Source organism: Mauremys reevesii, linkage group 2 (genome assembly GCF_016161935.1).
Source record: "Mauremys reevesii isolate NIE-2019 linkage group 2, ASM1616193v1, whole genome shotgun sequence".
NCBI lineage: Eukaryota > Metazoa > Chordata > Testudines > Geoemydidae > Mauremys > Mauremys reevesii.
The window spans coordinates 263,048,013-263,056,410 of record NC_052624.1 but is presented as its reverse complement, the minus strand read 5'-3'; positions in this window follow the sequence as shown (position 1 = coordinate 263,056,410).

Below are 8,398 nucleotides of genomic sequence, written 5' to 3'. Positions count from 1 at the left end.
CCGTGGAAATGAACAGCACTGGTTTTCCTCTACAGCTGTTCATCCACATACCATAGGGTCTTACTCCGAATAGCTACTTAAACACATCCTGACTAACAGTATAAACTTCCAATATGAAGTAGACCTGCTTCCCCTTTCACACTAATACAAGTCAGGAGTGATCTACTGACATCAATAAGCTTAAGATCAGCATGACAGGAATTAGCTCCAATGTATTTGGTATATGTGACTTGGATTATCCATTTACAGAAAAGCCATGCTTGGCAAATTAAAGCCACTGTGCCTTTCTAGCTTACTTTTCATCTCATTTACACTTTTTTTTTTAAATCAATGCATTTTCTTCAACTACAATTCAGTATGTTAGAATTTCTGCCAGGGTATGAGAGTGGATCAGACCTATAAGCTAACTGCACCTAATGAGAAACTAACTTTGATGCAGTGAGTGACCTGGATTGCTATTAACTGAGGGATATAAAACTTTCCTATAGTGCTTCACTGTAACTTTGAATGCAACTGATTGATCAAAATACCTCAAAAAAGGAAGTTATTTTCTTAATGTTCCAAGCGTCATTTTATTGTAGCTTCCTAAAGTGCACACTACCCTTTTGTACTACTATGACTGCCACTACTAAAGCTTTTTGTCAAGAGCTTCATGTACATCAGTATGCAGGACACAGTAGGAGCAGATGGGTGTCTCCAGCTATCAAGTTTGAGAACAGCGGGGCCTTTCTTTAAGCACATATATTTTAAAGTGAGGGCAAAGGAACCAAACTTTTGCTTATGCAATGACCACTATGATGCTTCATTTTCCCCCACATCAGTTTTGACACCAGTTCAGTAGTGAAGCCTGCAGGAAAAGCAGAAGCAATGAAATGAAGGGTGTTGGCAAAACAACAAAGAACATGTTAGAAGTCAAAGTCCATATCCTGCCCTTGTGACACCGAACACACACACACTCCCCTCTCCCATTGATGTCAATGGCAGTTTGGTTTGTAGAAAGAGGGCCAGATATGGCTGTCAATTCGTGTGCTTCTTTAAGCACATGAACTGTCTCACTGACTGCAATGAGGCAGGCACGGGCTTTTGTGTCTTGCTGAACTCATAGACTTTAAGGCCAGAAGGGCCCATCATGATAATCTAATTTGACCTCCTGGGTTGAATGACTAGTTCTAACAACAAAGGCAATTTATGCAATAACTGCAATATAACATTTAACTGCATAAATATATTCAAACAATGGATTATCTCACTGCCCTGACATATGGACACCATAACAAACTCTCTCCAGGTGGTAAAATGAATCATCCCTACCATGAGACCCCAGCCCATTGGCACATAGATTTCCCCAGAAATAAATTATTTCAGTGATGAGGAGGAAGAAATACCTGAGTAAATATTTACCTGGGTATTTATAATTATAGTTTCTGAGCAGCTTTGTGCTATGGTCTGAAAGCTGCTAAACCAAGGCTATGGTAGAAGGTGAGAAGAAGCAAGTACCATGAGGTTAAACCAATCTAGAGAGGACCCTGGGGGAAGGCTTGCAACCTCCTACCTAGGACTCATGTCCCCACCCGCCTTTTGCTTTTCACAGAGCTCTGGCATTTGAGCCCTGGCTTAATGAGGTCCTTTCAGGTGAGGGCAACCCCCTCATTTGGGACAGGTTAAGTACAGTTCTGCTCCCCTTTATTCACAATAATGCCAACATTGGTAACCGCATTTCACTACCCCTGCATTCAGTACTAAGGTGATTTGTAACACACCACCAGCCAAAGTTGATCACTTTGAGCAACACACTGCTCTATCTGCTGAACATCTAAGCAGATTGTGTGTTCATGTAAATACAGATTGCTCTTCAAGTCTCTCTCCCTCCCAGCTAGCTGTTAGAGAAGAATTCAGCAGACGCTGCTTACATATAGTTCATCAGCTACTCTTGGCCTACAACTTCTCCTCTGCCTGTTTCAAATTTGAACAAAACCCTTGACTTGACGTTCTGTGTTTCCTTTTGACACATTAATAGCAATAAAGAAACATGCTGAAACAACTTTAAAAAATTAAGTTTATGATTTGTCTATAATTACCATGTCACTTCCCTTTTATGTTTGTAAATTACAGGGAAACAGGCTAATCTGTTTTTTGATGTTCTATTATTTTAAATTACCCGGTGGCTTTGTGGGGCCAGTGTAACTGAATAGCTTTGTTGCTATTACACAGGGAACACCTTCCCCATTAACTTTATGACTCTTCCTCAATCCTGAAGGTTAGCTTCAGGGGAAATAAAAATTCATTTCCCTTTTTAGTGGGTTAGTCAGTTTAATATAAAGTTTTAAATTCTGCATGTAGGCTTTACATTAAATAGGATTACACAACCTCTGCTCTTGTTTCAAGAATATAATTTTCCAGGAGTATCTTGAATGAAGAAATCAGGATATTTAGAGACCACATGGATCAATGATTTGTTTTTAGTAAAATGTGGTCTGCAGTTCAGCATTTCCTGGAGCAGCCACATTTGCTACCACCTGTCTTCTCTGAAACTAACTGAAGTGTGACTTTCAGCTTTCTACCTTTATAGAAAGGCACAGCACAGCTTTAATTAGATCCCCTACAGTTCTCACCAGCACACAACCTACCTGCATATTACATATAGAAAGAACCACTGTGGGACAGAGTTAAGGTTGGTGTGATTCTGTATGGTTGAATATGACCACTTATAAAATTGATATTGCCACTGTTATACAATTGCAACAAATCTTGTACAAAGTATGTCATGTAAGCTGTCAGTGGAAAAGTTATGATTTGCTAAATAGGATTATCCTGTTCAAATCTATATATCGTCACTGTATGTGAAGTTATGAATATTGGCTATGTATCTGTATCTCAAATGTGTTTGTTCCTGGGGTAACACCACAAGGTAGTTTACTTCCAGTCTCGCCAGCCCATTGTGAATGGACTTTTCAAACTTGATGGCCCATTAAGGACACTTCACTCTAACCATGGGCCATAGAAGAAACTCATCCTGCCCATTAAGCCTTCCTGTGAATGCCTTAGCAAGTGTATGGGTAATGGCTGCCCCTGTTAGTCATCAAAGCGTGTGATATGCTCATGTGACCCTGAACTCCATCTTGAGCCAGTAACTTTCCATGCACCTGGGCTGTGAGCTTTGTTTGAGCCAGCAAATTTCCAGGCACATGGCAAAGGGTATAAAAGATCCCTGAGATATATCCATTTTGCCTCTTTCCTGCCCCGATTCTCTGGATTGTGGATTTACAACTAACAAGATCATTTTGAACTATGTACTGAGGATCTTCCAATCTTTTGGAAGTTACCAGAGAGACTTTACCAGCTAGCAGTTTATTCATTCACTGCTACAAACCTGATCTAAGGACTTTGCAAATATTTGTATGTATATGATCTATTAACCATTATTAACTCTCTTCTTCTTTTATTGGGTAAGATCTGAGTTATATATTGACCTGGCTGTGTGGATGATCTCTTGAGATCAGAAGAATCCTTTGTTTGATTAAATTGGGATTCAATAACCACTCATCATAAAGTCTACTGTCTGGGTGGTGAAATAAAGGCTGGAATGCCTAAGGAGAATGCATTTTGTGCTCCTTGTTAACCAGGGTGGCGAGACAGAAGTTTACTTTCGTTACTGGCTTGGTATAATATAAGAATAACCACTAGTTTGGGGCGAGTCTGCCCTATTTCTCATTAGTTTGTCCTGAATGTGGCATCTTCAGCTGTGACCCATTGAGGCACAGTGACAGTTGGCATTAAAATAGTAATTAAACAATCCCTAGTTCTCTCAAGTTTAAATCCTCAACCTTAACTCTGCATCCAGAAAGTTCTTTTGTTTGGAGAACTGTGTACTTATGACAGAGGTCATAAATGCTTTCCAGTGTGCAAAGACTTCATTCCTTCCTTAGATCTCCTGGCACCCTCCCCACTTCTTTACCCATGGAGCTAAGTATAATCAGGCCTTAAACTAAGAATGGCTCAGATACACACTCACATTATCTTCATTTGTTATTTGACAGCTATTCTCTTTCCATTTTCCTTATGTTTTAAAGCCATTTCTTTATTGGATGACAAATAGGTCGCACACAATATAAATCAGATAAAGTCTCAGGTTCATATTTACTGAAAGTAAACTATACATTTGTTTCTATTCAGCTTTAAAAAAAAATACAAGCAAGGGTAATTAGGGGCACAAATGTGTGAAGTTAATAGTTGTTCAAGTGATGCTGCAGTTCAAGGAAAAGCATTAATCAGGGGGTTTTATCTTCTTTTTTGTAAAGAATTTCTACAAGACTCATGAGGATGGATGTTAAGATGCAATAGAATTAGTTTACTTAACACGTAACTGCTTGGATCTATGTTTTCATGTTATTGTCCCTTTAGTGGTTAGCCAATATTTGGAGCCTTGCAGGGTTGTTTCCATTCGGCGGGAAAATTGGTGACATGAGTCAGGGATATTCATAGTGTGATCTTGTTTGTTTACAAAAACCAACCAAAAACCCATCTACACAAGGTCCTATTTCCCTGAACAAAATAGAAACTACCACCAGTAGGTGGTATCCTTGCTCAGAAGGCCCCTAATCTGCCATTCTAGCAAGCTCTATGCCAAGAAGCTGTTCCTTTCAGGCAGAAACTCACAACTCCTTCTCCTGGCTTACTGGTACCTCCTAGACACACATCATACATCCTGTACCCAATCCTAGCTCCTGTGCTTGCAGCCAGGGAAACTGCCAAGTCCACATGGACTAGCAGTGACCTGCCTCAGCTGGTAGCCCCACAGCCTCTACCTATTATCACTACATAAAGGGGCTTGATTGTTCCTTCTGTTGAGCTTGAAAGAATGCCTGTCATACCCATTGGCTTCAACAAGGTCTGTCAGCAAACAATAACAGCACTTTCAAAACATTCATTTACATTTTGTTACACTACACTGTATACAAGAATTGTACAATAGTTTCATACACATTAGTTACCATTCAACTAATAAAGTTACTGGAACATGGGTCCTTCCTATCCTATAGCATGTTTCCTCTGATTCTAAGCTTGCTTTGTTTTTGCTGTATTGTACTCAATTGAAAAGAAAAAGCAGAGACCAAAGTAAGTTCTGTTCCCTCCCAACACTAACGTAATATTGTTTTTGTTTCTGGCTCAGGGAAACAAATGCTGGATGAGAACTAAACACTAATCAAATCTTTGCTACATATAGGTCAGGAAAGTCTGATAGGCCAGAGAATCCAAATTATTTTTTTTCTGGATTGTTAGAATTGTATTATATTGCACTGTGTTGAATCATATATTCTATGTAATGTGCTTTTGATTGCCTTTGTATGATTAGATAGATGGTTGAGCTGGTTTCATATATTGTGAACTGGAGCAATAAAAAGCTGAAGTAATCATTCTCTAAGGTATCTATAATAAAATTTGATTTTTCCTTCAAAGTACTCAAGAAAAAAAACACACCACAATTCTCTCTCCATCTGGCTTTGCTACAGAAGAAATATTTAAACCATTTTTGCAACAAGACTGGGATTAACGTTTGTCCTGAGTTACAACTATGCAACCCCATTTAAAAACAAAACAAATAGAGGTTGCACTAATAAACGAGGGCAACATTCAGCCATTGTCTTGTCTTTCTTATCGCCAGAAATTGGTCCAATAAAAGATATTACCTCACTCATCTTGTCTCCCTAATATCCTGGAACTAACACGGCTGTAACCACACTGCACAGAATACCAGTAGTCAGCATTCTTCTGTAAGTGTTTCTGCCTCAGGTGCCTTTGACAGTGGTGCAGAAGTAAAGAGCCTAGAGCCCTGCCTAGGGTTGCCAACTTCGTAATATTTAAAAACTGGACATTCCAGCAGGAATGCTGGAACCTTCCTTTCCCCACCCCTTCCCCCTGAAGACCTGTCCCTGCCCCTGCCCCACCTCTTCCCCTGAGGCCCTGTTTCTGCCCTGCCCCTTCCCCCCAAGGCCCCTCCCTCCATCACTCACTGCTTTTGCCCTCTCTCCCCCCCTCCCTATGTGGGTTCAGGAGGGACTCACCTGCAGAGCCGGGGCTGGGACCTGCAGTTGCTCAATGCAGGTAGGAGGGGCTGAGTAGGGGCTGGTGCATGTGATGACTTGGTTCCTCCTGCCTCCCCCCTCCGCCCATAGTAACTGGACTGTGGGTGTCCGCTCAGTAGATCAGGAGTTATCGCTAGCAAGAGATGTTAAGAGTAACAGGAAGGGTTTCTTCAGGTATGTTAGCAACAAGAAGAAAGTCAAGGAAAGTGTGGGCCCCTTACTGAATGAGGGAGGCAACCTAGTGACAGAGGATGTGAAAAAAGCTAATGTACTCAATGCTTTTTTTGCCTCTGTCTTCACAAACAAGGTCAGCTCCCAGACTGCTGCACTGGGCAGCATAGCATGGGGAGGAGGTGACCAGCCCTCTGTGGAGAAAGAAGTGGTTCGGGACTATTTAGAAAAGCTGGATGAGCACAAATCCATGGGGATGTGACTGCAGAGCCATTGGCCATTATCTTTGAAAACTGATGGCCATTGGGGGAGGTCCCAGATGACTGGAAAAAGGCTAATGTAGTGCCCATGTTTAAAAAAGGGAAGAAGGAGGATCTGGGGAACTACAGGCCAGTTAGCTTCACCTCAGTCCCTGGGAAAATGGTGGAACATGTCCTCAAGGAATCAATTCTGAAGCACTTAGAGGAGGGGAAAGTGATCAGGAACAGTCAGCATGGATTCACCAAGGGCAAGTCATGCCTGACTAACCTAATTGCCTTCTATGAGGAGATAACTGGCTCTGTGGATGAGGGGAAAGCAGTGGACGTGTTATTCCTTGACTTTAGCAAAGCTTTTGATACGGTCTCCCACAATATTCTTGCCAGCAAGTTAAAGACGTATGGACTGGATGAATGGACTACAAGGTGGATAAAAAGCTGGCTAGATTGTCAGGCTCAACGGGTAGTGATCAACAGCTCCATGTCTAGTTGGTAGCTGGTATCAAGCAGAGTGCCCCAAGGGTCGGTTTTGGGGCCGGTTTTGTTCAATATCTTCATTAATGATCTGGAGGATGGCATGGATTGCACCCTCAGCAAGTTTGCAGATGACATTAAACTGGGAGGAGTGGTAGATATGCTGGAGGGTAGGGCTAGGATACAGAGGGACCTAGACAAATTAGAGGATTGGGCCAAAAGAAATCTGATGAGGTTCAACAAGGACAAGTGCAGAGTTCTGCACTTAGGACGGAAGAATTCCATGCACTGCTACAGACTAGGGACTGAATGCCTAGGCAGCAGTTCTGCAGAAAAGGACCTAGGAGTTACAGTGGACGAGAAGCTGGATATGAGTCGACAGTGTGCCCTTGTTGTCAAGTAGGCTAACGGCATTTTGGGCTGTATAAGTAGGGGCATTGCCAGCAGATCGAGGGACGTGATCATTCCCCTCTATTCGACATTGGTGAGGCCTCATCTGGAGTAGTGTGTCCAGTTTTGGGCCCCACACTACAAGAAGGATGTGGAAAAATTGGAAAGAGTCCAGCGGAGGGCAACAAAAATGATTAGGGGGCTGGAGCACATCACTTATGAGAAGAGGCTGAGGGAACTGGGATTGTTTAGTCTGCAGAAGAGAAGAATGAGGGGAGATTTGATAGCTGCTTTCAACTACCTGAAAGGGAGTTCCAAAGAGGATGGATCTAGACTGTTCTCAGTGGTACCAGACGAGAGAACAAGGAGTAATGGTCTCAAGTTGCAATGGGGGAGATTTAGGTTGGATATTAGGAAAAGCTTTTTCACTAGGAGAGTGGTGAAGCACTGGAATGGGTTAGCTAGGGAGGTGGTGGAATCTCCTTCCTTAGAGGTTTTTAAGGTCAGGCTTGACAAAGCCCTGGCTCGGATGATTTAGTTGGGGATTGGTCCTGCTTTGAGCAGGGGGTTGGACTAGAGGACCTCCTGAAGTTCCTTCCAACCCTGATATTCTATGATTCTATAATCCCCCTTTCCACTTTCTGGTCGAAAACAAGACACCTGCTCACCCTAGCCCTGCCTGAATTTCCTGATTCTGTTATATGCTCAGTGGTGCACACCGTATGCAGTACTACATGCAGACCATTGTCAAAATCTTTGAATAAAGCTGCTCTTGCTACCTTTGGATTACAGAGCTGTCTCCAAGGTTTTTCCTGCCCTATGCAAAATCTCTCTTGCAGTCATTAATTGCTGACTCAGTAAGTAGCCATTAAACATTGTACTGGCCTACGAATCTTCTTGTCCTCCTTAGTGTTAACATTTGCTTGAGTAGCTTTTCTTTTAAAACAAGATTTCCACCTAAAAACCACTAAGAGACTGATGTGCAGCGGTCACAGCAGAGAGGCAGGTGGCAGCAGAAGGTGA